Source organism: Falco biarmicus, chromosome 8 (assembly GCF_023638135.1).
Source record: "Falco biarmicus isolate bFalBia1 chromosome 8, bFalBia1.pri, whole genome shotgun sequence".
Classification (NCBI taxonomy): domain Eukaryota; kingdom Metazoa; phylum Chordata; class Aves; order Falconiformes; family Falconidae; genus Falco; species Falco biarmicus.
The window spans coordinates 60707914-60721945 of NC_079295.1; the positions used below are offsets into that span (position 1 = coordinate 60707914).

At 46.0% G+C, this 14032-nt stretch overlaps 1 protein-coding gene across 1 annotated transcript in view; it reads left to right on the forward strand.

Annotated features, from left to right (window-relative positions):
* The first annotated feature begins 5662 nt into the window (after positions 1-5662).
* The window catches only part of RASGEF1C (RasGEF domain family member 1C), an 80800-nt gene continuing 72430 nt past the window's right edge, over positions 5663-14032 (forward strand). Inside the window, exon 1 of the mRNA XM_056349789.1 lies at positions 5663-5848. The gene's annotated coding sequence lies outside the window, so the exon portion shown is untranslated. The remainder of the gene's footprint in view (positions 5849-14032) is intronic.

Genomic DNA, 14032 nt, shown 5'->3' on the forward strand with positions numbered 1-14032 from the left:
CCTTAGTGGCTCCCAAATTGGGTACGTCGTGTCCAGCCAGAAGAACTGAAGCCCCTTTCTGTACTGTGATTTTCAACTCTGATTAAACCATCTCACTATACATTCCCAAGGTCACTGATGTAATAGATTCCTTCCAGAGAAAACACAGCGTAAAGCAGCGCTGCCAGGAAATGGGAACCCTCACACTTGGTGCCTGTATTTATTGTAACTATCCTGACTGAAGTCTTTTGTGTGGTAGTTTGAGAAGCAGCTTGTTGTTGTCATCCTCCTGAACTGCACCATTGTCCAAGTCTGGAAAGAAATTGAGATCTCATCTGTGGTGAAAAACACCCATCTTAGAAAAAGAGACTAAATACAGTAAGGGCAAAAATAGCCTGAAAATGGGTTTGCAGTGATAAAGTAAGTTTCCTGGAGGTCTTGTCAAAGTAATCGTCATCAACAAAGGACTCTTAAATGCATTCAGTACATCAGTGCCCTTTTCCCAAAAGTGACGCTCTCCCTGGTCCTATGATCGCAACATGACCTTCAGTCCCTTGCTTCAAACAAATTCAGCAGCTTAGCAGCCTTCAGTGGAAGGAGCCAGCTCACGTCACTCTTGGGCATTTCCCAGAAGCAGCAAAATTCAAGGGGAGTTTTGCAGCTGAGCAGGATAAAAATCTTGAGCATTTGTGCTAGGCACTCTACCATGGCCGTACCACAGGCTGGAGAGCTCTTCTGCTGGAATCAAGAATCCCTTTGTCTCAGTACTCCAAATGTGCAAAGCTCCTTTATGAATTACAGCAGCTAAAATACATACAAAAGAAGCGGCCAGTTTGTTGGCATACTAGCAGTATTAAATGTCATTATACTGTTAAGCTTCAAAGTTACTGAGCTTGGACCAGAGTTCTTCCCCACTGAAAGCCAGTCAGTGACTGCCGGCTAAGGCTTGTGGGCAGGCCAGCACTAACCAGAGGTGCACATCTGCTGTCTGTGCCTAGCTGTGAGTATACAGCCATAGCCCTGTGTCAGAGCATCCACAGCTACTTTTAAGCTACTACTGAACTTGTGGGTCTTCCACCTGCCCTACGCTGACAGGCCTGACTTGGTAAAACTTACCACAACACTAACAAAAGAGCACAGATATTGACCAAAATTGAGAGGGGAATATTTTAGACAGTGAAATCACATGGCTTAGTGGATATGCCTTTCAATTTTTGATAAATCCCTCAGTGAAAACATAGGCAATGTGTCGCCATAGGTACCTTTCTAATTAAACTAAGAACACACCACATCTATTCCTCAATGTCCAGTGCTCTTTCTCTTGGGTGCAATTTACAGTGCTGGGTTTGATCTATGAGCATCTTGTGTGGCTTGGTTAACGGCTGCCTTGGAGCGTGCTCCTTTCTCCTCCAGCCACTGCAGAGACCAGCAGGATCCTGTGTCAATGACTTCCTGAAGCCAGTGATCTGGACAGTTCTGTCTTACCGGAATTAGTGCCCCTGTTGAGCCAGTAAAAGATGTATGTTGAAGTTAGCGCAGAGCATAACACTAAGCAATATGAGTGAGAATGAAGAGGGTGCGTATTAACGAGGGAAACCAAACTGGTGACTGTCAGAGAACACTTTTCACAAAAAAGTATGGCGTGAGTGAGCTGCTGCTGAAGAAAATACATCACTTTGCCACCTTTTTTTTCCTTTCCATCTGAGAATTACATCTGCATGTCAAATGATGATGAGCAACAACCTCACCTTTCCTTCTACAGGCTGCTGACAACATAGGAAATGTGGCTTGGTTGCCTAGAGAGACAGAAGTGATAAAGATGTGGAATGTCTGAGAAGCAGAGGCCTCTTCTCACTGGACGACTTCTGTGGTGTTTTATATATTCTACCATTGCCTTCCCTTGCCCGTGGGAGACGGGTTACATCTCAGTGCCAGAGAATGACACTGTCACCAGCTGGGTGAAGCTAAGGGGCTTCACCTTTGTGTGCTAATATCAAAAGGTCCTTTTGTAGGAAGGCAGAAATAAGGAGAGAGAGGGAGACCAACTCAAAAATATTCTCGGGGTTTTGTGGTTTTGTGATGTTTCTTCATTCTCCCAGGTGTCTTGTTAAAAATGAATTAAAATGGCACAATTAGCTGCTACTGAGAATTCACAATGCCACTGCATCAAAGTACTTCGGAGTACTTACCAAATAACAGCTGAGTAATTGGTACCGATCTCTACTGTCTGTCACAGACAATGGACATGGAGAGGGTCCTAGAGAGAGAGGGTCTTTCTTTATTGAAGAAAGGAAATGAATGTTTAAACAGGCTGATTATAAACAACATATATAAATTAATACGATTAGCAATAGCTAAACTGGCCTTTTTCTTTTTTCTTTCTTCTTCTTTTTTTTTTCTCCGCCCCTGCATCCTTCCATATAGTTTTCTTCTGGTTGGCTATAGAATGGGTTCCCTGGTGATAAAATATGAAAAGGCAGAAATAATATTCCTTTCACAAAACCACGGTCAAAAGGCCCTTGTTCTTCTTAAAAATGGAAAATGTGGACACGTCATCTGGAAACCACTGCCTGACAGTGGCTGCAGGACAGTTGCAGCTTCTTCCATACGTCCCCTCTAACCTTACTTTTTCTCCTGTTACTTCTTGAGTAGAATTTAGGTCTTGACTACTGTAAGGACCAAAACTATGAAGTCCCGCATTTCCCATGTCAAACCTACCATGCATGTACCATCAGTCCTTGTGTGTGGCACACACTCATCCTCCTCTGGCACATGTGTGTTTGATCCCTGCAGGCAGAGCCACGAGCCCAGATTGCAGGGAACCTGCCAACCCTCTGCTTTGGGTGGTGATTTACTGCTTTCCCACATCTGCAGCATGGTACAGCTGCATCTGCCGCCCCAGCTCTCTGCTTCTGGGTGGCAGAATTTCACCCCAGGAAAAGAACGAAAGAAAAAGAAAAGCAGCAAGACAGGAGAGTGGCAGGAAAGAATTTCTGATTAACTCTTTTTCACAGACTACATTTTTATTTGAGACTATACCAATTCCAGTTTTCATAACAATGCATTTTTCCTTTGACAACTGCTTATTTCATTTCATATAATTGTCTAAATAGTTAGCACACTGCTAATGTTTCCAGCCAGAAATTACTCCCCAATGTGCCAGATCCAGACCTTCCAGTAATTTGTGTATGTAAATTCAGATTACTATTAGTTCACATGTAATACTACAGGTAACAAAATGAAAGAGCAGATACAAATTATCTGCATAAAAATCTGCATAAAATATTCACATATGGAAACCTAATTTTTCTTGTTTGTATAAATGTCTGAACATGTAAGATCTATCAATCAATCTCACTTGTATCCATATAGCTCAGAAGCATGTCATATTTATTATATGAGTCCTAACATCATCTTCCAGTAGTTCATAAAATATGAGCACTGGCAGGAGTGATCAGAATTCAGAACTGTATGATCATTTGGTTGCTACTGTGGGTCTAAAATGTCTTTTTTTTTTCTGCTATGAATTTTTCTCATTTAACAGTCAACTAAACTATAGTGATCTGGGAATTAGCAGCTGAGGACTGTTCAGCACTGCAGGATGCTTAATGCAATTAGCAAAGTTAATAAAATGTTGGACAGGTGCCTTGTACCAGGGGAAAAAAGGCATTGTTCTTATTTGCTCAGGATCAAACAGTTATATTACCTTGTTTCTTTTAAGAAAGAGTTTATGCTTAAAATGGAATGAAATAAAGAACAAAATCAATGATTGTCCTGTTATTGGTTGAATTCTGCAGTTAGCTTTTTTGTTTTCTACCTCTAGGAGAACAGCTTCAGGAAACAACACATATCTACTTGCAGAGGGGCACAGAAACAAAAGGTACGCTGAAATGGGCAAAGCCTGAGAAGATTACCCTGGAATATCTAAGGAACAAGTTGAAGCCAGCTCTGAACCATCTACCTTTAACAACTGGTGGAGGATGGGAAACATAACAGAGGTCAGAGAGGACTAAGCATACTATTCCTCCTCTTTTGAGAAAGCTGATCCTTGAAAATCACAAACTTAATCAGCTTAACACCTGGAAAGATGGTAGAAAAACTGAGTCAAGGGGAGACAGCTGAAAACTATTGATCTCTACAACTGGGGGAAGAAGACTCCTGCTGAAAGGTCCATAAAGCATAAGAAAAACAAGGATGTTGCTAATAAGGTAAGTGTGTGAGTCTACTTGTATCTTTACTCGAGAGCTTGCAAGCTGGAGGACTTCATTTTGGGTGAATGTTTTCCTGCATCTGTCCTTGAGGGAAAACTAAACTAGGTAATTCTCTGAAGTTATTTCTATGTTGGTTTTAGAGGAAGACTGGGAAGTCTGAGTGAGAGCCTGTAATTATGATGGGACTTTAAAATAAAAAGGTTAACATTTAGGGAAAAGACCTTAAGATGGAAATTGCAGAGTCAGTCTATCAGGCTGCCTGTCCTCTGGTTCAAGCCATGTTTTTCTAGGTTATGTTGATTTTGTATTAACATGCAGGAATGCCCAACTCCTTAGACACCACCCAGGCTGATGTATGGAGAGAGGTACAGATGTGCAGGCTGTCTGCTGCTCCCCTCCACAACCCTGGACTAGGAGAATTCCCTAATCCTGCTTATCTGAAGTGTTTACTCTCCTCATCATGTCCCAGTGTCGGCAAGTGTGGCATGGCCACGTTTCAGCTTTGAGTCATAGGGTGAAAGAAGTCTGGTCTGGGGCCTGTAGCAACTAGAAATCATTACCTTGTGTTGGCTGCTTGTCCTCTGGAAGATGAATTTGTGGGCTTGATCCGTTTTCCCCACATACGTGCATAAAACGCCCACGCATCTGGCTTGTATTGGCATGTCCTCATTGGCAATTTCCCTACAGATGAACTGAGCCGGGGAGAACAGGAGCGTCTGAACCAGCTGCAGCTCACCTGGCCCCTCCAGAGCACAGGTACAGCAAGGGAGCAGCGGAGGGGGGATGCTGCTCCCGCTCAGCCAGCCAGAGCATCCTCTGTTGCCACCCTAAAGCAGTGCCACGCTCCTGCTCGGTAAGATGGCCCTTCCCCAACACCTGCAATAACCTCTCATTTGCGTAAGGAGGATATTTACTCCTCCCTTCCCAGGGAGACCAAGTCGCTTTGCTTTCTAAGGACATGCACTTTAAGAAATAAGTAAATAAACGTTGCCCCTTATTTTAACCTGCTGCGAGCCAGACGCTTCCACTGAACCCTCAGGTCCGTGAGCGCGGGGGGCGGCCGGGGCTGCGCGCTGCCGCGGAGCGAGCGGGGGGGGCGCACGGCAGCCGCGCCGGGGGATTTCGATCAGCACGGCTGCCAAAGCCAATTATCAGGAAGAAGACGATATAATTATATTAGGGAACATCTGTACTTCATTAAAAGCCCTCGCGGGGCGGACTCACGCCCGGCCACGTTATGCACAGGCGCTCCCAGCCGCTCCTCGCCCCCCGCCACCGTGCGCGGCCGCCGGCGCCACCGCCCCGGGCACAGCCGGCCCCGCTCCCGCAGCTGCACCGCCCCGGGGCCGCGCCCGGCTCCGCGCCGCCCCCCCGCGCCCCCGCCCCGGGCGGCTGCACCTGCCCCCGCGGCCGGGCCGCCCCTCCCGCCGCAGCCGGTCCCATCCCGGGCGCGGCGGGCAGGCGGCGCTCTGCGGCCGGGCTGCGCCGGGGCTCCGGGGCGGTGCGGCGCGCTCCGCTCTTCCTCCTCCTCCTCCTCCTCCACCGCGGCGGCGGCGGGCAGATGCGGCGGATCGTGGGGCGGCTCTCGCCCGCAGCGGGCTCCCGTCCCCCCGCCGCCCCCATGGACGGCAGCGGGGGCAGCAGGCGCGCGTAGCTCGGTGAGTCCCGCCGCGGCCGGTCCCGGTGCCGTCCCCTCCCCCAGCACCCTGCCCGCCGGTAGCCCGCACCGCACCGCGCTGCCGCAGCCGGGAGGATGCTGCCTCCCTCTCCCGCGCTCCCCCCGCCGCAACCCCCGCGCCCCACGCGTGCTGGCGGCGGGGCCCGGCTGGCGGCGGCGGGGACCGGCCGGCGGGGCCACCTGCTCCCTGCGGCGCGGCCCCGGCTCCCCGCGGCGGCGGCGGGAGCGTCACCCCGGCGGGCCGGTCCCTCCTGCCGGGATGGGCTTGGGGAGAGCGCTCCCGGCTCCTGGCGGCGAGCGCCCTGCCCGCCGCTCCGGTGGCGTCCTGGGCAGGGGGGGCTTGCAGTGGGACTCCCGAACATTTGTTCCAGGGTAGGACTTCATATCCATCTCGGAGTTATTTTCTTTCAGCTAAATTTCATTTAAACTGGCTCGGCAGTTGTGAGAAGCTCAGGGGAAAACGTCAGTTTGAGGACTGTTTTCTTTACCTTGGGTTTAAAGACCTTTCTCTTTATATTAGGTCATGATTTATGTTTGTGAAATAATCTTGTTGTGATTTATTTACTCCTGGAATTCCAACAGTCCTCTAAAACAGGCTTGTTAGAGGCTGGAATAATCAGCTCCAAGGCACAGCCAGTGCCCTTGGTCGTAACAGGTGCAATGTGCATATTCTTATGAACAATGAAATGGTTTCAGCATTCAGGTTTATTTGTATGCTCTGCATTTCGGTGACTCTGAAGAAATTGTCATGCTATGTTATGTCAAAGATGCGCTTACAGCATGAGCGTGTCCATAGTACCTAATTAACAGGGCACGGGAGCAGCTGCACAGACCCTGGCTGTCAGTGATGGCTTTAATACCCAGGGTATTCCTGGGTGACACTGTATAGCTTGGGGTATTTTCATGGCTTGTGTGGGGGCCCAGACTGCGCACTGGTCCCTCAGCGATGCTCTGGCACAGTATGAAACACTCGGAGATGAGGGGGAATAGAGAAGCACAGAGGCAGAACCATTGGTGCTCAGATTGTATTTTCTAGAGTTGATGGTCCTTTCATACAATTCCCTGCCCCTGCATTTTCGGAGCAGGGTGGTAGTGGTGGCACATCTTGTGTCATTACTGAAACCTAAAATGCTGACACTTATATTCCGCAGAAGAGATTTCCTGGGCAGGTATTTCGTAGATAAAAAGATAATCATTGTTTTAGTATCTTCATGGGCTCTGTTTTTATGGCAAAAATCCAGAGTGACACCATATTGGTAATTGACTTAATGGAAGTCATTCAGGAGTTAGAGCTGTAGATCAGAAGGAAATTAAACTGGAATTTAATTATTGCTCTCAAGACAATATAGCACAAAAGGTGTGTTCCAGCAGCCCTCGCCTCGTGCTGTGGGATAGCTGTGCTTTGTGGTGCAGCCAATGGCACCTCCTGCCTGGAGGTGTCTCTGCCCTCCTTGGCACTGAAAGATGCACCTTGCTGGTGCTCTGCTTTCCAAGATTCTTTAAATCTCACTTTGTTAGGGACAGGAGGAGGAGTGGACTGCCTGTGTAGGATGGGTAAGGATGACTGGGTAACGGGGTGAGGATGGGGAGTGAATTCATTTATTACCCTTCAGCTTTTTATAGATTATGACAAAGAAGTGGTTACAAGCAAAGGAGGAATCAAGGCTTTAGCCAGGGGAATGTGCCTGGCAATGAAGTCTGTTAGAGCTGTCCTCCTGGGTGATACTAGAGGAGGCACCAAACAAAGTGAAGGCACCAGAGATGTCTAAGAAGTCTTAGCTTATTGTCAGAGTTGCTGTGAGACTGCACAGGCTTTGATTTATGCCAGGTAGCTTACCCCGTCATGAGAGACTGTGCTTCTTCCTCCAGGAAGATGGTGAGAGAGGTGGGTGGTGTCTTCTGGGGTACTCGGTCCCCCCCAGTGGTGGGGTCTGCCAGCCCATGCTAATGAGCTGTAAATACCAGGGAACTTTGTGGTGTTCTGTAGTACCTGCAAACCTTGGGACAGCAAAGCGTCTTGCAAAGGAGGTGGAGAAACAGAACCAGCACTTCTACTGCTGCGTTAACTTCTCTTGGACTCCTTACAGCCTCCCCCGGCAGCATAATTCCATCCCTTGTAGTTCTTGGTTTATGGCAGGTGAAGTTAGGAATATACTTCTGCCTCCTCGGAGGCACAGCATGTTGTATAGCTCTAATTTAGCTAACCAAGGAACATAATTACCTTGTTAACCCTTCATAAGGTGTGACTGATCCAGCTCCCTCTGGTTAACGAATTTAAAAGTTGTGTGCACTGTTAAAATACAGCACACTTCTCAAAAAGTTGAGGAGAAAGTATTTCTATTATACCGTTAAGTCAACGTCACCTAATGATGTTCAGCTGAAAAGATCTAAAGTGTTATTTAATCAAATTTGGGGACAATAATCTTAAAAGGATTCCTTAAAAATCCATAGAAATAATTAGCAGCCTTATTTAGCATCTTGGGCGATTTGTGCTGGCGAGAGAGTGATTTGTCCTTTTCACATCACTGGCGAAGCGTGATGTTGCTGTGCGGGTGCTGGATAATGTTTACAGATCTGCTAAAGGCATGAAGCTCTGGATACTGGTCCTTTAATTGCCTGAGGCTTGTCATGCTATACATGCTTGTTCAACAGAGTTTTGAAAATCATCTCTGGGAGTCAGTTATTTGTTGATTTGGTCAGGGATGTGTCCATGCTGCAGCCAAGGATGTAGCTTGAAGCCTCTGCTCTGTAGGGGTGTGTCTGTGACCATGTGGAGCTCAGTGCACCCTAAAGCTGCAGGTACCTGCTCTTGCTGTGCTGAGTGCACCCATGCAGAGTGCTGTGTCCTCTCTCCACTCACTTGAGGCACCTGCACGAAATGAGTCCAGGTGGGGTAGATCTAAGAGCAGAGACTTCTAGATGCTCTGGTCAGCTACCTTAGAAACTTGTAGCCCCGAGCCATTAGTTAGGCCCAGGGGTTTAGCAGGATGTAAATTGAGTTACATGTTTCAGATAGCAGAGATGAGAGAGAGCAGGTGTAATTAAAATGAACAAGGGGGATCCAATGCCTTTTGCTGGGTACTGTTGCTTTCTGTATATCAGTTCGGAGAAAATGTGTTCTGGCTGCTGCTGATGGCACATGGTGCTTGTGGGAACTGGGTGACAGTGCCTGTCCTCTGAGGAAGACCTGTTCTCTCACAGTAGACAGCTAATAAATGAAGTAATAGTAGTAGATTTAATCTGTTTAAATCTGTGTCGTGAGTTCCCTAGTAAACTTCATTTATTCTTTTTTTTCTTATTTCCTTGCTGAGAGACTGCTCTGCCTGTAGAATAGTAGTTCACACGCTCTGGAGTGCAGCTTTCTGGTAGCATCACATTGGTTAAGTTAGAAATGTTTTATCTAAGCAAACTCACTCGGGATGCTTTTTCCCACCTGCAGGTTTCTTCAGAGATGCAGAAGCTTAGCAGGTGTGCAGCAAAGGCCTTTCCTTTGCTGGTCAAATGTTTGCTCATGTCCTAAATATAATTTCTGGGAATTTGTGTTTGGTTTGGAGCTGGGGAGCACTTTTCTCTTTTACCCTCTTTATAGATTCAGAGGATTTAAGCATATGATTAACATTAAACATGTGAATATTCTCCCCAGACTAATTTTTTAGATCAAAGGCAGAATGCTCAGTATGTTGAGAGGATGGAGCCCACAACCACTAAACGCAAGGAGCTGATCTGCTGCTATGCTTGTCTAAAAAGAGTATGTGATATGAGTACTTTGTATTTATGTCTATCTGTGCCCCAAATCCCTCTGCTAACTGCTGTCTTGATGTTCCTTATCTACAAAGCGCTTACAAGCATTAACAAACCTTTGTGATGCTGCTGAGACTTGTTGTTATCCCCATTTTTCAGAAGAAGATGCTGCGAGAGTTTGGTGATCTGCTGAGACCACTGCAGGTTATGGACAAAGCTGGGCGTTGAACTTTAGGCTTTTAATTCCCAGCGCTGTAAGGCAGGGGCAGCAGCACAGCTCTCTGGCAGTACTTGATTAAACATTGCCATCTTTCACAGGATCAGAACGCTCCCCAGATTTCCATCCCAACACAGAGGCTTCTCATACAGTCTACTGGCTCAGACTCCAATCCAAAATACAGTCTGTCCGCAGAAATAAGCGGTAGCCTCTTAAGGGAAAGAATCTGAGAAAATTTTGTATCTGTCCTGACTCTCAGTCTTGCTGGAGAGCTGTTGTGTCAAGACTCCGGTAACCTGAATGGTTGGAGCTTAAGAGGAAGGGGGATTTTTCCATCTTCTCCTCCTGTAAGTGCAGTGATTCTTGATTTCTTTTGCCGATTTAAAAATACTCGGATTGACTTTACAGAGCAGAGAGCCTGAATCCATGCATATAAATATGCACACACTAGGTCTGGCAGATGAATCTGTTTCCAAATCTGAGGTTTGTGTTGTGTCACTTTTGGCTCCAAGCTGGTTGTACTTCATTTTCGGTTTTGGTTGTTTTCTTTTTCTTCCTGGTTTTATTATGCTTCATTTCCTTAAATTAGAAGAATTTCTCAAAAGAGAACGGGCAAACTTCAAACATGAGGGAATGTGCTTTGCACTGCTCTTGCCCGGCTGCGCTCGGGCAGGGCAGCGTGGAGGTGAGAGGTGGGCATCTGCCATCCTCGCTGCTCAGCCCTTGGGTAGCAACATCCTCCCAGACCGCTGTGGGATGCTGGGGTCTTGAAGCTGTGGTGGCCAAGCAGGCTCTCACTAGATCCAGTAACAGTGGCAAACGCAAGCTTCCACATGTTTTGAAGTTTTCCTTTAAGAAATGTGATTCGTCAAAATCCAATGTCTTGTAATATAGGACAAGTGACAAATTTGCAACAATCCTTGAGCTTCCAGCAGGATAGCTATCTGCTGTACCCGCACGTATAAACGTGCGTGAGGGACATACAAGCCCTAATTGAGGATTTACTACCTTTACGTGCTTTGTGAATGAGCCACAGCCATCCTTAGCTTTTCCGTGTATGTAATGGCATCTTTCCCTCTTTCTTTTTATCCTCTGTAGGGAACCTGTGTTCTCTGAACTAACATTCCCGTCCACATGTGACCCAATCAGCCTTCATCACTGCTCGCTAGATCAGAAACTTCATTAGTTCATAGCAGTGCTGTTCTTCCTTTTTGTCCCTACTACAGCTGAGCTCGTGGCATTTACAGAGTTGTTAGTCATTAATATTCTTTGTATTCTTCATCTTTGGCTTCAGAAAAGAAGGCCTTTCATCTTCTGCTTTGCTTTGTTTTTTAGAAGAAGCCAAGTTTGACTGGAGGAAAAAAGAAACCAAAAAAACATTTCTCTCCTGCTTTCTTATAAGCTTCCAAGCAGTCTCCCCTGCTGACTTTGTACTTTCACAGTAGACAAACATTGACTTTGTTTTCACAGAATATAGCTAGTTCATTTTTTTTCTTGGTTTACCTTTTTGGTTATGCCTCAGCAGCTTGACAGGACAGGATTAATTAGCAGCGACTGTCTTACTTTGCTGAAATTCTCATTCTTTCCACAATTCTTCCATCAGATTTATTGTACCTAAAGTCAAGTAAAGAGAACATAAGCATGTGTCTAACTTAGAAAAATTGTCAAGGGTTTCCCAGGTTTGGAGCCTAGAAAGTTACTGTGATTGATCTGTTGATTCTTGATCTTTTCTTTTTTAACGAAATCAAAATGCTGATACCCAGGAGTGTGTTTTAACTGTGCCTACTTGGGCTGAAGTGTGCATGGGCAAGTGCAATAATAAGCCACGTTCCTCAGTTGGGGAAGGCTTACTCTTCACTACTAAATGCTCACTACTTGTAAGCAGTCGTATCCTTTCCTGATCTGTAGTGCTAACTAAACAGAAGATATGGAGGCGCAGCACTTGATCGCTGTGATCATATGGAATCTCGCAGCTCGTTTCTGAAGAGCAGGACCAAAAGCAAAAAAGACCTTCTGACCTGGGCTATGTGTTTGTTCTTGAGGTTCATTAAATGCTTTTTTTGGATGTGCCAGTAGCTCATATGCATTCTGCTCAGGTTTCCTCGCTCCTAACTCTGATGCAGTGCATATCACAGTGTGATCATTAAGTGTGATTACCACATTTTTGACCTATTTAAAAATCTCCGGCTGTGAAATTCCAAAGATTCTAATTTAAGCTATAAAACAGATTATTAATGTGCCGTCGCTTACACATTTCATGGCTCATTTCCTGATTACAGTAATTTTGAATGTGTACGTATAGTCTGTTCCAATGCACGTGTATAAACATCATACACCATGTACAGCCTGGTCATCTGGGACTGGAGCTCATGTTCCATGTTTCTTCCACAAATTAAAGCAGATAGAAAGCTGCAGTGTTCCACATAGCTTCAGGCCTCTTGCCAGCACCATTCTGCAGGGCTGGACCTCAGAAGAGGGTATGGGAATGAGGGTCATGCGGGGATGCAGAAGTTGGGCAAGAACAGACTTTAGGAACATCTTCACGTGGTCCCTTGCTCTGCCCTGCAGACTGGAGAGGAAGCACCACTGCTCAGTGGCCATCCCTGGGTAGCTGCCAGGGGACTTTAGCTGTACACAGGCAAGATGCTATGTGTACTCAGTGGGTCTGCAGAGAACATAGATGGCTGTTGAGATTTTCAAGTTTTTTCCATCACTTCGTTCAAATCTGTCGTCTTGTTCATGGAACTGAAATTCAGCAGAGCTTCCTTACCCACATGCACAGGAAGGGGTTTGGGGTTACAGTTCCGTGGGTCACTAGTGCTTTGGCCATTAGGATGATACAGTATGAAACAATTCACGGGGGTTACAGGTGCAACCACAAACAGTGGATCCAATAGAGAAATTCAGTCTGAAAGATCAAGAGCATGTGAAAATGTTGTATAAATTATCCTGTGGCCCAGTCACTGCATGAGACCTGAATCAGTGAGGCACTTCTGTGCACGCTTGTATTATTGAGTCTACTCCTGGTGAGGATGTAAAGAAAAGCCTATGTCTCACCAAGTTCCATAGGATTAGTTATATGCTTAAAACTGCATCTAGAGATCTCTTCCTGAGCTAGGAGCATGCTTAAAACTAAGCATGTACCTGGCTGAGTTTGGTGCCGTGGTCCACAAGGGACTCACCCTGCAGTCCCAGTGTCCGTGGTTCTGGCTTCCACATCTTTCAGAAAGCAGCATCCCTTGGGTTTGGGAATTAAATCTTAAAATCTGTGTTGACTTCCCACTTAGAGACTGGGTGTGCATTTTACTTCAGTAACAGCTTGTTCCGGTTCCCTTCCTGTAATCTGACAGCTGGAGCTGCTGCAAATCCAGTGGTTTTAATAGTTGGAGGTGTTTGTGAGTCTCTAACATCACCCCCACTGTCACCTGGTCACAGATACAGTGGGGTCCTCTGTGCTTTTCTCAGAGGTGCAGGTACAATACCTATTGGCAGAAGGAGGGGAGAGGGGAAAAAAAAGTGAATGACAAGTGAAGGAGTTAATTTGGCTTATTGATTTATCATTTTGGGTCATGGCACATGATCAGAGTCCTGACCTGACAGAATCAAGTAGCTCTGTTGCTGAAGTTGTTTTGTTTTTGTTTGGGGTGGTTGTTTCGTGGTTTGTCTTTTTGTTTATTCATATATTGTGTTTATTTATTTGTATATTGTGTTTATTGTTTATTATATTGGTTTAAGTGTTTGTCATTTTAGTAATGGTTACTGCATCAATCACATCCAACACAAGTCAGGAAGCAAGCAAGGTTTGGAAGATCAGGGCTAGAAGTCTCTTTACTTTTCTTTCTTTAAAATCCATTGTTACGACAAATTGAAGTGTATATTAAACCTGTAATCTTGCAGATATTTTAAATAGTTGAATAATTTGAAGCATGTGAGCCGTTCTTCAGAAGTCAGTGGAGGACAGTATGTGAGCCTGGGCATAGGCTACAGGCTCTTAGCTATTTAGCTCTTTTCTTGCTGCCATGTCAATTTCTTGGCTCTTTGGTCCTGCGTGAGCTGTCAGATATGGATGCTTGCCTCTGTGTGAGATTAGCAGTGATTTTATACAAGTTTGGGATGCAGGATGAAAGCAAGGTGAGATGTGACCCTTCTCTTTCAGGACCTGGAGGTGAACCACTTGTGCCTTGTGCACACAACATGAGAGGTGAG